The sequence below is a fragment of the Rhinoderma darwinii genome, chromosome 4 (genome assembly GCF_050947455.1).
Source record: "Rhinoderma darwinii isolate aRhiDar2 chromosome 4, aRhiDar2.hap1, whole genome shotgun sequence".
NCBI lineage: Eukaryota > Metazoa > Chordata > Amphibia > Anura > Rhinodermatidae > Rhinoderma > Rhinoderma darwinii.
This window is the reverse complement of record NC_134690.1, coordinates 16,038,859-16,057,021: the sequence shown is the minus strand read 5'-3', so window position 1 is coordinate 16,057,021 and position 18,163 is coordinate 16,038,859. Positions and strand designations below refer to the sequence as shown.

Genomic DNA, 18,163 nt, shown 5'->3' with positions numbered 1-18,163 from the left:
TCTACTGTTATACAATAAAAAAACACTTTAGAAAATTCGTTTTTGTGTTGCCGCAAAGACCCAGAATTTATTTTATTTCCGTCGATGCAGCGGTATGAGAGATGCCCCTAAGAGTGGAGCAGATGTGAACAAATCTCATCCACGCGCTGCGTAAACGATGAGCGGAAGGCATTGACCTGCGGTGCATTATTTTTTTTATTCCGCAGCATCTCAAATTGTATTTGCGTAATCACTGCGCTTTTTTTTGCAGGTTTTCTCCATTGAATTCAATAGGGGAAGTAAAACCTGCAACAAATAACAGATGTTACGATTCTTGTGGCGGAAAAAGCTGCGATTCCGCCGCAAAAACTGAAACTCGTAAAAAAGCAAATCTTATACTTACCCAGAATTCTGTGCTTCTTCGTCCCTGCTGGCCTCCCGGGATGACGTTTCATCCTACGTGACCGCTGCAACCAATCACAGGCTACAGCGGTCACATGGAGTGAAATGTCATCCCAGGAGGCAATGTATTATGCCGGTCAGTGTTAGCAAGACCTAATAGGCTTATGTTCATGGCAGACATGGGGGTTAATGTTAGGGGGCGCTGACGGGGTGACAGGGGGAGCGGCCTACCTTGGTCTAACCACTTATATGCCGCGTTCAATCTCTACTTATAAGAAGGGTCCCGTGACAATAAACAGATCACAACTTTTTTCCACTGCTGGGACCTCCAGCAATCATCTGTGATCCGTGGGAAAACATGGCAGTAACAGTTTAATTTCCCTGCAGCGCCACCACAGGAGAAATGAAGTATAACACAGTGTCCATTCATATCAATGTGTTGTCTGTGTAACGCAGGACAGGGCTGGTCCTCCAGAGACAGAGACGCTCTATGTAACCGCGCTCCACTCTGTCCATCAGATGACCAAAGGAGCCAGAACTCCCTAAAACAATAAATGAAAGTCGGTTTTCTAAACTGGACAAATTTCAGCCACAGAACCAGAAAGCACTAAACTATTATACTTTTATTTCCACTTTGAGTTCCGTTTAGGCCGGATACGTGGGGGGTGAAAATGCCGGTGACCCTCCATCTCGTGAGGATTACAGTACGCGATACAATCTTGCAATCGTATTGTCCATGTCCCCGGGCACTTATAGGGGGGCCCCTTGGACCCCACTGATTGTGAGAACATGTCCCCCGAACCACCCCCATCCCTCCTCACTGCTCGACCATATTGGATGTAGAAGACGTGCGCTGCCGCTCCATTCAAAGTCCATGGGAAAGCCGGAAGCGATTGTTTCCATCATTCTCATAGACCGTGAATGAAGAGGCGGGCGCAAGATCGACCGACGCTCCATTCAAGCTCCTCCTCAATACGAGGGTGCTGCAGCGAGGAGGATCTGGGGGATTGGGACCCCTGTTCTCATGATCAGATTGTGCTGGAGAATATGGCTGGAAAAAAACCACAGTCTCTCATGAAGACAACCATCTTTTATACTCTACAATAGGGCATATGGACGTCTTAGAGGAGGGTCCCCCACTTGGAACCCCTCTCGATCTGATAGACCCGGCTCGTCTATGTATTACACAGTCAGCCATTATTAGAATAGCCGGCTTGTAAGAATATAATTTTCCTTGCGGAAGGGTTACCCCAAGTTTACGATTGTATCTCCAGACATTGCATGGATAGCAATTCCCCCAATCCACTCCTATTATCACAAGAGGACAAGGATGACAACGCAAGGCCGACGAAAAGACAAACGACTTAAACCCTCTGCCCCATTATCATTACAGGAGCGCAAAGCCAAGTATAGGGCGACCCCCGACCAACCGATAAGATGGCGCCGCGATATCCCGTGCAAGTGACAATGAGCAACCAAGGGTGCAGAAAAGTGGAGAGATCTGGTCAGATGTGTCGTAACAAGACCTGAATTAAAATAACGCAGAAATTTATCCCCTGCAGGCACCGCGTCCAATTCCTCGCCATAACAGGATTCCTATGAAGTCGGGGCCTAGAGACAATCATATAAATATACAAGGTATGAAAATATAATTCATTAATAATTCAGCTCCTGGTTGTCGGCTGCGGAGAAAACACCAGATCTGCGAGTACAAAGAGTCCCAGCGTCTCAAGGACTTTTCAGTGTAAAATGTGACCCAAATGAGGAGAGGATGACGACAAGTCCAAATTTAGCACAGGAAGTATTGAGAGAGAGAAAAAACGTATCATACAGAGAACCGAGGAGACGATTATTCTTCATGGTAACCCAAAGACTTCAGACACCCGGCCAAGAATATAACTACTATAATACTGCCTCCTGTATACAAGAATATAACTACTATAATACTGCTCCTATATACAGGAATATAACTACTATAATACTGCCCCTATATACAAGAATATAACTACTATAATACTGCTCCTATATACAAGAATATAACTACTATAATACTGCTCCTATATACAAGAATATAACTACTATAATACTGCCCCTATATACAAGAATATAACTACTATAATACTTCCCCCTATATACAAGAATATAACTACTATAATACTGCCCCTATATACAAGAATATAACTGTTATAATACTGCTCCTATATACAAGAATATAACTACTATAATACTGCTCCTATATACAAGAATATAACTACTATAATACTGCCTCCTATATACAAGAATAGAACTACTATAATACTGCCCCCTATGTACAAGAATATAACTACTATAATACTGCTCCTATATACAAGAATATAACTACTATAATACTGCCCCCTATATACAACAATATAACTACTATAATACTGCTCATATATACAAGACTATAACTACTATAATACTGCCCCTATATACAAGAATATAACTACTATATTACTGCCCCTATATACAAGAATATAACTACTATAATACTGCCTCCTGTATACAAGAATATAACTACTATAATACTGCTCCTATATACAAGAATATAACTACTATAATACTGCCCCCTATATACAGGAATATAACTACTATAATACTGCCTCTATGTACAAGAATATAACTACTATAATACTGCCTCTATGTACAAGAATATAACTACTATAATACTGCCCCCTATATACAAGAATATAACTACTATAATACTGCTCCTATATACAAGAATATAACTACTATAATACTGCCCCTATATACAAGAATATAACTACTATAATACTGCCCTATATACAAGAATATAACTACTATAATACTGCCCTATATACAAGAATATAACTACTATACTACTGCCCCTATATACAAGAATATAACTACTATAATACTGCCCCTATATACAAGAATATAACTACTATAATACTGCCCCCATATACAAGAAAACTACTATAATACTGCTCCTATATACAAGAATATAACTACTATAATACTGCTCCTATATACAAGAATATAACTACTAAAATACTGCCCCTATATACAAGAATATAACTACTATAATACTGCCCCTATATACAAGAATATAACTACTATAATACTGCCCCTATATACAAGAATATAACTACTATAATACTGCCCCTATATACAAGAATATAACTACTATAATACTGCCCCCTATATACAAGACTATAACTACTATAATACTGCCTCCTATATACAAGAATATAACTATTATACTACTGCCCCCTATATACAAGAATATAACTACTATAATACTGCCCCCTATATACAAGAATATAACTACTATAATACTGCTCCTATATACAAGAATATAACTACTATAATACTGCTCCCTATATACAAGAATATAACTACTATAATACTGTCCCTATATACAAGAATATAACTACTATAATACTGCTCCTATATACAAGAATATAACTACTATAATACTGCCTCCTATATACAAGAATATAACTACTATAATACTGCTCCTATATACAAGAATATAACTACTATAATACTGCCCCTATATACAAGAATATAACTACTATAATACTGCTCCTATATACAAGAATATAACTACTATAATACTGCTCCTATATACAAGAATATAACTACTATAATACTGCCCTCTATATACAAGAATATAACTACTATAATACTGCCCCTATATACAAGAATATAACTACTATAATACTGTCCCTATATACAAGAATATAACTACTATACTACTGCCCCTATATATAAGAATATAACTACTATAATACTGCCCCTATATACAAGAATATAACTACTATAATACTACCTCCTATGTACAAGAATATAACTACTATAATACTGTTCTTATATACAAGAATATAACTACTATAATACTGCCCCTTACATACAAGAATATAACTGCTATAATACTGCTTCTATATACAAGAATATAACTACTATAATACTGCCCCTTATATACAAGAATATAACTACTATAATACTGCCCCTTATATAAAAGAATATAACGACTATAATACTGCCCCTTATATACAAGAATATAACTACTATAATACTGCTCCTATATACAAGAATATAACTACTATAATACTGACCCCTATATACAAGAATATAACTACCATAATACTGATCCCTATATACAAGAATATAACTACTATAATACTGCCCCCTATATACAAGAATATAACTACTATAATACTGCCCCTATATACAAGAATATAACTACTATAATACTGCCCCCTATATACAAGAATATAACTACTATAATACTGCTCCTATATACAAGAATATAACTACTATAATACTGCCTCCTATATACAAGAATATAACTACTATAATACTGCCCCTATATACAAGAATATAACTACTATAATACTGCCCCCTATATACAAGAATATAACTACTATAATACTGCTCCCTGTGTACAAGAATATAACTACTATAATACTGCTCCCTATATACAAGAATATAACTACTATAATACTGCCCCTATATACAAGAATATAACTACTATAATACTGCTCCTATATACAAGAATATAACTATTATAATACTGCTCCTATATACAAGAATATAACTACTATAATACTGCCCCTATATACAAGAATATAACTACTATAATACTGCCCCCATATACAGGAATATAACTACTATAATACTGCCACCTATATACAAGAATATAACTACTATAATACTGCCCCTATATACAAGAATATAACTACTATATTACTGCCCCCTATATACAAGAATATAACTACTATAATACTGCCCCCTATATACAAGAATATAACTACTATAATACTGCTCCTATATACAAGAACATAACTACTATAATACTGCTCCTATATACAAGAATATAACTACTATAATACTGCCCCTATATACAAGAATAGAACTACTATAATACTGCCCCCATATACAAGAATATAACTACTATAATACTGCCCCTATATACAAGAATATAACTACTATAATACTGCCCCTATATACAAGAATATAACTGCTATAATACTGCTCCTATATCCAAGAATATAATTACTATAATACTGCTCCTATATACAAGAATATAACTACTATAATATTGCCCCTACATACAAGAATATAACTACTATAATACTGCCCCCTATATATAAGAATATAACTACTATAATACTGCCCCCTATATACAAGAATATAACTACTATAATACTGCTCCTATATACAAGAATAGAACTACTATAATACTGCCCCCATATACAAGAATATAACTACTATAATACTGCCTCCTATATACAAGAATATAACTACTATAATACTGCCCCCTATATACAAGAATATAACTCCTATAATACTGCCCCTATATACAAGAATATAAGTACTATAATACTGCCCCTATATACAAGATTATGGTGCTGTATAGGTAGAAGACTTTTTCTAAGACTGTAGAAGGTCATTGTGATATATGAAGAAGCTGATAATTCATAAACATAAAAATGTTTCAAATCCCTTACTACCCTCCATTATTATAGCGGTGTACATTTGGGGGGGGGGGGGGTGTTATGAATAAGAGGAATAATCATTGTGAACAGTCAGGATATAATTAGACGCTGGGATAAAACTCCTTCTGGCTTTCATTACTGGCAACCAAACTGTAAGACACCAGACTTGGGAAAAACATCAAAACATATGTCACCCAGAAGGTAACGTGAAAATCCATGTATAGACTGACAAGTATGGCGGACAGCGTCACCGCACCGACACTACAGATCTCACAGGCAGCGCCACTTACTGACCACAATCTCATTTATTGTAAAAGGATTTTCCCACCAGTCACAACGTAAACGTCTGATTGGTGGGTGCGACCGCTGCCCCTCTGCACTATGCCATCACTGACTATGGAGGAAAACGCAGAACTCCCACAAATCAGTGCAGTATGATACCAACCCACAGTTCTGTTCATCCAGATCTCCCCAGGAAATGTATAGAAAGTGTAATGACACTATACACTGCACTAACTAAGACATATGCCATTCAGAGCCTGTGGAACGAACGAACACACACACACACACACACACGCACACGCACACGCACACGCACCTTGTGTGATAGGAAGACAGGGAAGCAGCAAGGAGATGGCCGAACATCAATCCATTGCCTGTAAGGGTATATGCACACGATGAGAGGCATTTACGTGTGAAAAGACACTGTTTTCAAGAGAAAACAGCTGCGCCGTTTCACACGTAAATGCTCCTCCACGTAATATACGCTCGTAAATCTTGAGCTGCTCTTCATTGAGTTCAATGAAGAACGGCTCAAATTACGTTGCAAAGAAGTGCCCTGCACTTCTTTGCCGAGGCATTCAATTTACGCGTCGTCGTTTGACAGGTCGTCTGCAGAGTACGTCGGCAAACCCATTCAATTGAATGGGCAGATGTTTGCCGACGTATTGCCGACGTATTGGAGCCGTATTTTCAGGCGTAAAACGAGGCATAATACTCCTCGTTTACGTCTGAAAATAGGTCGTGTGAACCCAGCCTCAGTCTCACTTATTGTAGGCTCTGGGGACTAAATATTCACCACACCGGCTGCCAGAGGTTACAATCTACCGCCCGCCCCCCACGTCTTATTCCTGCAGCACCTGTCCACAAAAGGCAGAGTGATCTTTATCCAGAGGCAAATATCAAACCATATATAACCCACAGCGAGCAGGGCCATCACGTCTAGCAGCAAAAATATGCACAATACAAGAGGCGGCGAACTTACCCTGTACTGATCCTGAGTTACAGCCTGTATTATACTCCAGAGCTGCACTCACTATTCTGCTGGTGGAGTCACTGTGTACATACATTATATTACTTATCCTGTACTGATCCTGAGTTACAGCCTGTATTATACTCCAGAGCTGCACTCACTATTCTGCTGGTGGAGTCACTGTGTACATACATTACTTATCCTATACTGATCCTGAGTTACATCCTGTATTATACTCCAGGGCTGCACTCACTATTCTGCTGGTGGAGTCACTGTGTACATACATTACATTACTTATCCTGTACTGATCCTGAGTTACATCCTGTATTATACTCCAGAGCTGTACTCACTATTCTGCTGGTGGAGTCACTGTGTACATACATTACATTACTTATCCTGTACTGATCCTGAGTTACAGCCTGTATTATACTCCAGAGCTGCACTCACTATTCTGTTGGAGTCACTGTATACATACATTACATTACTTATCCTGTACTGATCCTGAGTTACATCCTGTATTATACTCCAGAGCTGCACTCACTATTCTGCTGGTGGAGTCACTGTGTACATACACTACATTACTTATCCTGTACTGATCCAGAGTTACAGCCTGTATTATACTCCAGAGCTGCACTCACTATTCTGCTGGTGGAGTCACTGTGTACATACATTGCATTACTTATCCTGTACTGATCCTGAGTTACATTCTGTATTATACTCCAGAGCTGCACAGACTATTCTGCTGGTGGAGTCACTGTATACATACATTACATTACTTATCCTGTACTGATCCTGAGTTACATCTTATATTATACTCCAGAGCTGCACTCACTATTCTGCTGGTGGAGTCACTGTATACATACATTACATTACTTATCCTGTACTGATCCAGAGTTACAGCCTGTATTATACTCCAGAGCTGCACTCACTATTCTGCTGGTGGAGTCACTGTGTACATACATTGCATTACTTATCCTGTACTGATCAGGAGTTACATCCTGTATTATACTCCAGAGCTGCACTCACTATTCTGCTGGTGGTATCGCTATGTACATACATTACATTACTTATCCTGTACTGATCCCGAGTTACATCCTGTATTATACTCCAGAGCTGCGCTCACTATTCTGCTGGAGGAATCACTGTGTACATACATTACATTACTGATCCTGAGTTACATCATCTATTATGCTCCAGAGCTGCAATCACTATTCTGCTGGTGGAGTCACTGTGTACATACATTACATTACTTATCCTGTACTGATCCTGAGTTACATCCTCTATTATGCTCCAGAGCTGCACTCCCTATTCTGCTGTCACACACACCCCTCACAGCTCAGCTATTATAAAGCAGTGGCACAGTTATCTTTTTCTACTGTACTGTGTCTAAAATGGATAGACGACATTTCCTAGAATACAAAGCAGAAAATGACCTGTGCAGACGTTGAACAAGCAGGCAAAACTGGTGGATTTCAGCTCTGAAGCCTGAAATTTAGGAGTAGATTTAGTCTCTACGTCAGCTGTAAAACGGTGATGAAACACGGACACACAAGCTATAACAGTCTGATAGATGAGGCAACGGCAGCCGAGACCCCGTGAACCAGCCAGTATCCACCATTAATGAGGTAACGGCCGCGCTAGTGTGGACACTGTCCAATGAGATGAATGGGAATGATGGAGATCTCCCCAGTATTGGTCTGGGATCGGTGGGATTCCTGTGTACTGGACCCCCATTGATCACACTTATGACGTGTCCAGAAATCACTCAAAGGTCATCAATGGGACAATTCACCGCCAGATAACAGGCGCTTCCTGAATTTTGACTCCACCTGTGTATAGGATACAGGTTCTCACTTCTATACACACAGCAAAACTACAACCTATAGAGCACATACATTAAATAATAAAGCACATTACAGCCCCCCACAATTCATACCACGGCTCTTACTGACAATACAGAAGTGGCTGCCGGGGGGTGACGTCTCGGGGGTACAGATATAAAATTAGATCCGACGGAATTTGTACACAATAACAACTTAAAAACGAAAATAATACGAATCGCGATGCGAGACATAATAGTGAGATATACAACCTGCGGGACGAGGCGAGCACATTATTAATAACTGGACTTGGGGGGTCTCCACCATTGAGGACAATCTAGACCTGGTGGATCCACTGTGTCTGCTTATTGCTTTATACACACACACATATGTAGCAGAGCTAAACATGTAACCACTGATTGGATTAAAACGTGAATATTTATAATATAAACTTGTTATAAAAAGAATATAAATGAGATGTTTCTGAATGAATGTAGCAGAGCTGAGTGATATCATGATGTGGGACTGCTGGTAAACCTACCGCATTATGAGAAACTCAGAAATGGATCACACTTCACAAAGAATGTAGTGCCAAAGAGTTAAATGGCAAACCCAGCTCTCCTATACACATGGACTGTCTTCATTAGGATAAAACCAATGAAATGTACCAAGCACAGGCAGGCAACAGAGTGCGGCCCCCCAGCTGGCAGGCAGGCAACAGAGAGGAGCAGCCCCCCGGCTGGCAGGCAGGCAACAGAGAGCAGCCCCGCGGCTAGCAGATAACTATTGAGAGATGTTTCTATCCAAACCAACAAACACAAACTTTTAAGATAATACCACCCCATAGAACAGTGATCTACATAAGAGTTTGTATAGGGGGGGGGGGGGGGATTACCCAAAAATGTGATGACAGTTCTTCCAGAGGGGTGGTCCTCTCATAAAAGGCCAACATACTAAGACTGACCTGAAGTCCGACTGACAAGAATGTGATATAATAATAAGTTGTGCCAAATTACAACCTCAGCTCTGCTACATCTGTGTATATATGTCACCGGCAAAGTGAGAAACTATTGTTTACCTAGAATTTATGTACGGACCAGTTTATCTTCTACATTGTCCAGAAATTTTAGATTTCTGTACATTGCCGGTAACATATAGATATAATCACACAGATCAATATAAATTGTTATAACGCTGGCAGTGCCCTCACCCTCCACTGCCAGGACAACCCATGCTGTGGGCAGAGACTATACAATAGTACATGGGATCTTTATCGGTTCATCCAACAGAGAAAAAGAAAGAAAAAAGGAGAGAGGGAGAGAGAGCGCGGAAAAAGGAGAGAGCGAGCGCGGAAAAAGGAGAGAGCGGGCGCGGAAAAAGGAGAGAGCGAGCGCGGAAAAAGGAGAGAGCGAGAGAGAGAGGGCGGAAAAAGAAGAGAGCGAGAGAGAGAGGGCGGAAAAAGAAGAGAGAGAGAGAGGGCGGAAAAAGGAGAGAGCGAGAGAGAGAGAGAGAGGGCGGAAAAAGAAGAGAGCGAGAGGGCGGAAAAAGAAGAGAGCGAGAGAGAGAGGGCGGAAAAAGGAGAGAGAGAGAGAGAGAGAGAGAGAGAGAGAGAGAGGGCGGAAAAAGTAGAGCGAGAGAGAGAAGGCGGAAAAAGGAGAGAGAGAGAGGGCGGAAAAAGGAGAGCGAGAGAGAGAGAGAGAGAGAGGGCGGAAAAAGGAGAGAGCGAGCGCAGAAAAAGGAGAGAGCAAGAGAGAGAGGGCGGAAAAAGAAGAGCGAGAGAGAGAAGGCGGAAAAAGGAGAGCGAGAGAGAGAGGGCGGAAAAAGGAGAGCGAGAGAGAGAGGGCGGAAAAAGGAGAGAGCGAGCGCAGAAAAAGGAGAGAGCAAAAGAGAGAGGGCGGAAAAAGAGGAGAGCGAGAGAGAAAGAGGGCGGAAAAAGAAGAGAGCGAGAGAGAGAGGGCGGAAAAAGAAGAGAGCGAGAGAGAGAGGGCGGAAAAAGAAGAGAGCGAGAGAGAGAGGGCGGAAAAAGAAGAGAGCGAGAGAGAGAGAGGGCGGAAAAAGAAGAGAGCGAGAGAGAGAGAGGGCGGAAAAAGAAGAGAGCGAGAGAGAGAGGGCGGAAAAAGAAGAGAGAGAGAGGGCGGAAAAAGGAGAGAGCGAGAGAGAGAGAGGGCGGAAAAAGAAGAGAGCGAGAGAGAGAGAGGGCGGAAAAAGAAGAGAGCGAGAGAGAGAGAGGGCGGAAAAAGAAGAGAGCGAGAGAGAGAGGGCGGAAAAAGAAGAGAGAGAGAGAGAGAGAGAGAGAGAGAGAGGGCGGAAAAAGGAGAGCGAGAGAGAGAAGGCGGAAAAAGGAGAGCGAGAGAGAGAGGGCGGAAAAAGGAGAGCGAGAGAGAGAGGGCGGAAAAAGGAGAGAGCGAGCGCAGAAAAAGGAGAGAGCAAGAGAGAGAGGGCGGAAAAAGAAGAGAGCGAGAGAGAGAGAGGGCGGAAAAAGAAGAGAGCGAGAGAGAGAGGGCGGAAAAAGAAGAGAGCGAGAGAGAGAGAGGGCGGAAAAAGAAGAGAGCGAGAGAGAGAGAGGGCGGAAAAAGAAGAGAGCGAGAGAGAGAGAGGGCGGAAAAAGAAGAGAGCGAGAGAGAGAGAGGGCGGAAAAAGAAGAGAGCGAGAGAGAGAGAGGGCGGAAAAAGAAGAGAGCGAGAGAGAGGGCGGAAAAAGAAGAGAGCGAGAGAGAGAGGGCGGAAAAAGAAGAGAGCGAGAGAGAGAGGGCGGAAAAAGAAGAGAGCGAGAGAGAGAGGGCGGAAAAAGGAGAGCGAGAGAGAGAGGGCGGAAAAAGGAGAGCGAGAGAGAGAGGGCGGAAAAAGGAGAGCGAGAGAGAGAGGGCGGAAAAAGGAGAGCGAGAGAGAGAGGGCGGAAAAAGGAGAGCGAGAGAGAGAGGCGGAAAAAGGAGAGCGAGAGGGCGGAAAAAGGAGAGCGCGAGAGAGGGCGGAAAAAGGAGAGAGCGAGAGAGGGCGGAAAAAGGAGAGAGCGAGAGAGCGCGGAAAAAGGAGAGAGCGAGAGAGCGCGGAAAAAGGAGAGAGCGAGAGAGCGCGGAAAAAGGAGAGAGCGAGAGAGCGCGGAAAAAGGAGAGAGCGAGAGCGCGGAAAAAGGAGAGAGCGAGAGAGAGAGCGTGGAAAAAGGAGAGAACCAGAGAGAGCGCGGAAAAAGGAGAGAGCGCGGAAAAGGAGAGAGCCAGAGAGAGTGCGGAAAAAGGAGAGCGAGAGAGAGCGCGGAAAAAAAAAAAGACCAAAAAAAACAACAGAAATAGAAAGAAAAGAAAAAGAAAGGAGAGAGAAGTTTATCAGTAATAGAAGTATATATCTCAGTACACTGTATACAGCAGCAGATAATTCCTCCACACTACACATCCTGTAGAGCATATGTATACACACACACACACGTTACACCTGCAGAGAACATTATATATCACACACAGCAATGTATAATAGTCATACATATAAAATACAAATATACACACTGGTGATATAATAGTGAGATATAACGTATACAGCGGTGATATATAATATAATGTACACAGCGGTGATATATAATATAATGTAATGTATACAGCGGTGATATATAATATAATGTACACAGCGGTGATATATAATATAATGTATACAGCGGTGATATATAATATAATGTACACAGCGGTGATATATAATATAATGTATACAGCGGTGATATATAATATAATGTATACAGCGGTGATATATAATATAATGTATACAGCGGTGATATATAATATAATGTATACAGCGGTGATATATAATGTAATGTACACAGCGGTGATATATAATATAATGTACACAGCGGTGATATATAATATAATGTATACAGCGGTGATATATAATATAATGTACACAGCGGTGATATATAATATAATGTACACAGCGGTGATATATAATATAATGTACACAGCGGTGATATATAATATAATGTACACAGCGGTGATATATAATATAATGTACACAGCGGTGATATATAATATAATGTACACAGCGGTGATATATAATATAATGTATACAGCGGTGATATATAATATAATGTATACAGCGGTGATATATAATATAATGTACACAGCGGTGATATATAATATAATGTACACAGCGGTGATATATAATATAATGTACACAGCGGTGATATATAATATAATGTACACAGCGGTGATATATAATATAATGTATACAGCGGTGATATATAATATAATGTATACAGCGGTGATATATAATGTAATGTACACAGCGGTGATATATAATATAATGTACACAGCGGTGATATATAATATAATGTATACAGCGGTGATATATAATATAATGTACACAGCGGTGATATATAATATAATGTACACAGCGGTGATATATAATATAATGTACACAGCGGTGATATATAATATAATGTATACAGAGGTGATATATAATATAATGTACACAGCGGTGATATATAATATAATGTACACAGCGGTGATATATAATATAATGTATACAGCGGTGATATATAATATAATGTATACAGCGGTGATATATAATATAATGTATACAGCGGTGATATATAATATAATGTATACAGCGGTGATATATAATATAATGTATACAGCGGTGATATATAATATAATGTACACAGCGGTGATATATAATATAATGTATACAGCGGTGATATATAATATAATGTATACAGCGGTGATATATAATGTAATGTACACAGCGGTGATATATAATATAATGTACACAGCGGTGATATATAATATAATGTATACAGCGGTGATATATAATATAATGTATACAGCGGTGATATATAATATAATGTATACAGAGGTGATATATAATATAATGTACACAGCGGTGATATATAATGTAATGTACACAGCGGTGATATATAATATAATGTACACAGCGGTGATATATAATATAATGTATACAGCGGTGATATATAATATAATGTATACAGCGGTGATATATAATATAATGTATACAGCGGTGATATATAATATAATGTATACAGCGGTGATATATAATATAATGTATACAGCGGTGATATATAATATAATGTACACAGCGGTGATATATAATATAATGTATACAGCGGTGATATATAATATAATGTATACAGCGGTGATATATAATATAATGTATACAGCGGTGATATATAATATAATGTACACAGCGGTGATATATAATATAATGTATACAGCGGTGATATATAATATAATGTATACAGCGGTGATATATAATATAATGTACACAGCGGTGATATATAATATAATGTATACAGCGGTGATATATAATATAATGTATACAGCGGTGATATATAATATAATGTACACAGCGGTGATATATAATATAATGTACACAGCGGTGATATATAATATAATGTACACAGCGGTGATATATAATATAATGTACACAGCGGTGATATATAATATAATGTACACAGCGGTGATATATAATATAATGTATACAGCGGTGATATATAATATAATGTATACAGCGGTGATATATAATATAATGTATACAGCGGTGATATATAATATAATGTATACAGCGGTGATATATAATATAATGTATACAGCGGTGATATATAATATAATGTATACAGCGGTGATATATAATATAATGTACACAGCGGTGATATATAATATAATGTATACAGCGGTGATATATAATATAATGTACACAGCGGTGATATATAATGTAATGTACACAGCGGTGATATATAATATAATGTACACAGCGGTGATATATAATATAATGTATACAGCGGTGATATATAATATAATGTATACAGCGGTGATATATAATATAATGTATACAGAGGTGATATATAATATAATGTACACAGCGGTGATATATAATGTAATGTACACAGCGGTGATATATAATATAATGTACACAGCGGTGATATATAATATAATGTATACAGCGGTGATATATAATATAATGTACACAGCGGTGATATATAATATAATGTATACAGCGGTGATATATAATATAATGTACACAGCGGTGATATATAATATAACGTACACAGCGGTGATATATAATATAACGTATACAGCGGTGATATATAATATAACGTATACAGCGGTGATATATAATATAATGTACACAGCGGTGATATATAATATAATGTATACAGCGGTGATATATAATATAATGTACACAGCGGTGATATATAATATAATGTACACAGCGGTGATATATAATATAATGTACACAGCGGTGATATATAATATAATGTATACAGCGGTGATATATAATATAATGTACACAGCGGTGATATATAATATAATGTATACAGCGGTGATATATAATATAATGTATACAGCGGTGATATATAATATAATGTACACAGCGGTGATATATAATATAATGTATACAGCGGTGATATATAATATAATGTACACAGCGGTGATATATAATATAATGTACACAGCGGTGATATATAATATAATGTATACAGCGGTGATATATAATATAATGTATACAGCGGTGATATATAATATAATGTACACAGCGGTGATATATAATATAATGTATACAGCGGTGATATATAATATAATGTATACAGCGGTGATATATAATATAATGTACACAGCGGTGATATATAATATAATGTACACAGCGGTGATATATAATATAATGTACACAGCGGTGATATATAATATAATGTACACAGCGGTGATATATAATATAATGTATACAGCGGTGATATATAATATAATGTATACAGCGGTGATATATAATATAATGTATACAGCGGTGATATATAATATAATGTACACAGCGGTGATATATAATATAATGTATACAGCGGTGATATATAATATAATGTATACAGCGGTGATATATAATATAATGTACACAGCGGTGATATATAATATAATGTATACAGCGGTGATATATAATATAATGTATACAGCGGTGATATATAATATAATGTATACAGCGGTGATATATAATATAATGTATACAGCGGTGATATATAATATAATGTACACAGCGGTGATATATAATATAATGTACACAGCGGTGATATATAATATAATGTACACAGCGGTGATATATAATATAATGTATACAGCGGTGATATATAATATAATGTACACAGCGGTGATATATAATATAATGTACACAGAGGTGATATATAATATAATGTATACAGCGGTGATATATAATATAATGTATACAGCGGTGATATATAATATAATGTACACAGCGGTGATATATAATATAATGTACACAGCGGTGATATATAATATAATGTACACAGCGGTGATATATAATATAATGTACACAGCGGTGATATATAATATAATGTACACAGCGGTGATATATAATATAATGTATACAGAGGTGATATATAATATAATGTATACAGCGGTGATATAATATAATGTACACAGCGGTGATATATAATATAATGTACACAGCGGTGATATATAATATAATGTATACAGCGGTGATATATAATATAATGTATACAGCGGTGATATATAATATAATGTACACAGAGGTGATATATAATATAATGTACACAGCGGTGATATATAATATAATGTATACAGCGGTGATATATAATATAATGTATACAGCGGTGATATATAATATAATGTACACAGCGGTGATATATAATATAATGTATACAGCGGTGATATATAATATAATGTACACAGCGGTGATATATAATATAATGTATACAGCGGTGATATATAATATAATGTACACAGCGGTGATATATAATATAATGTATACAGAGGTGATATATAATATAATGTACACAGCGGTGATATATAATATAATGTATACAGCGGTGATATATAATATAATGTACACAGCGGTGATATATAATATAATGTATACAGAGGTGATATATAATATAATGTACACAGCGGTGATATATAATATAATGTATACAGCGGTGATATATAATATAATGTACACAGCGGTGATATATAATATAATGTACACAGCGGTGATATATAATATAATGTACACAGCGGTGATATATAATATAATGTATACAGCGGTGATATATAATATAATGTATACAGAGGTGATATATAATATAATGTACACAGCGGTGATATATAATGTATACAGCGGTGATATATAATATAATGTATACAGCGGTGATATATAATATAATGTACACAGCGGTGATATATAATATAATGTACACAGCGGTGATATATAATATAATGTACACAGCGGTGATATATAATATAATGTACACAGCGGTGATATATAATATAATGTATACAGCGGTGATATATAATATAATGTATACAGCGGTGATATATAATATAATGTACACAGCGGTGATATATAATATAATGTACACAGCGGTGATATATAATATAATGTACACAGCGGTGATATATAATATAATGTACACAGCGGTGATATATAATATAATGTACACAGCGGTGATATATAATATAATGTACACAGCGGTGATATATAATATAATGTATACAGCGGTGATATATAATATAATGTACACAGCGGTGATATATAATATAATGTACACAGCGGTGATATATAATATAATGTATACAGCGGTGATATATAATATAATGTATACAGCGGTGATATATAATATAATGTACACAGCGGTGATATATAATATAATGTATACAGAGGTGATATATAATATAATGTACACAGCGGTGATATATAATATAATGTACACAGCGGTGATATATAATATAATGTATAGATATAATATAACGTATGCACAGCAGTGCCGTATTACGCTCCACTATGAGGGCACGGCTCAGTATTAGACACTGGTACATACTGCCACACGAGCGGCTGACCCTGGAGCCCCATGTCCCGGGCGCTTTGCTCCTCTGTGAGGGAACTTGTGTGAGGACGGCGGGCAGCTCACCTGTCTAGTCACCGTGCTCGGCTCCCCAGCGGGGCGGCAGGCCGTACTCACTCCCGGCGAGATGGTGACGATGACGACACCCGCCCTCCGTGCCCAACTCGCCCCCGGCGTCTCCTCCGCCGCTCACATCCCAGCCTGACTCGTCTTTGTCTGTCTCCCAGCAGCCATGTTTACACTCAGCACCGCGCAGCTCCTCAGCCGAACGGCCGCGGCGGGACTCTGGGAGTTGTAGTTCCCGACACCGCTGGCTTCTCCCCGGGGAGCTTGAAGGGGAGCGCATGGAGAGGACTACACCTCCCAAAATGCTGCGCGAGGTA

The 18,163-nt window shown here is 38.1% G+C and overlaps 1 protein-coding gene across 4 annotated transcripts in view; it reads right to left on the bottom strand.

Moving 5' to 3' along the window:
* HMBOX1 (homeobox containing 1) overlaps window positions 1-18,118 on the bottom strand; it is an 86,198-nt gene extending 68,080 nt beyond the window's left edge. For 3 of the 4 annotated variants that reach the window (XM_075860863.1, XM_075860864.1, XM_075860865.1), the window contains exon 1: window positions 17,847-18,117. The gene's annotated coding sequence lies outside the window, so the exon portion shown is untranslated. Of the gene's footprint in view, window positions 1-17,846 lie in introns of all 4 variants that reach the window. The other variant, XM_075860866.1, reaches the window with a different exon arrangement.
* Between the last annotated feature and the right edge of the window lie 45 nt (window positions 18,119-18,163).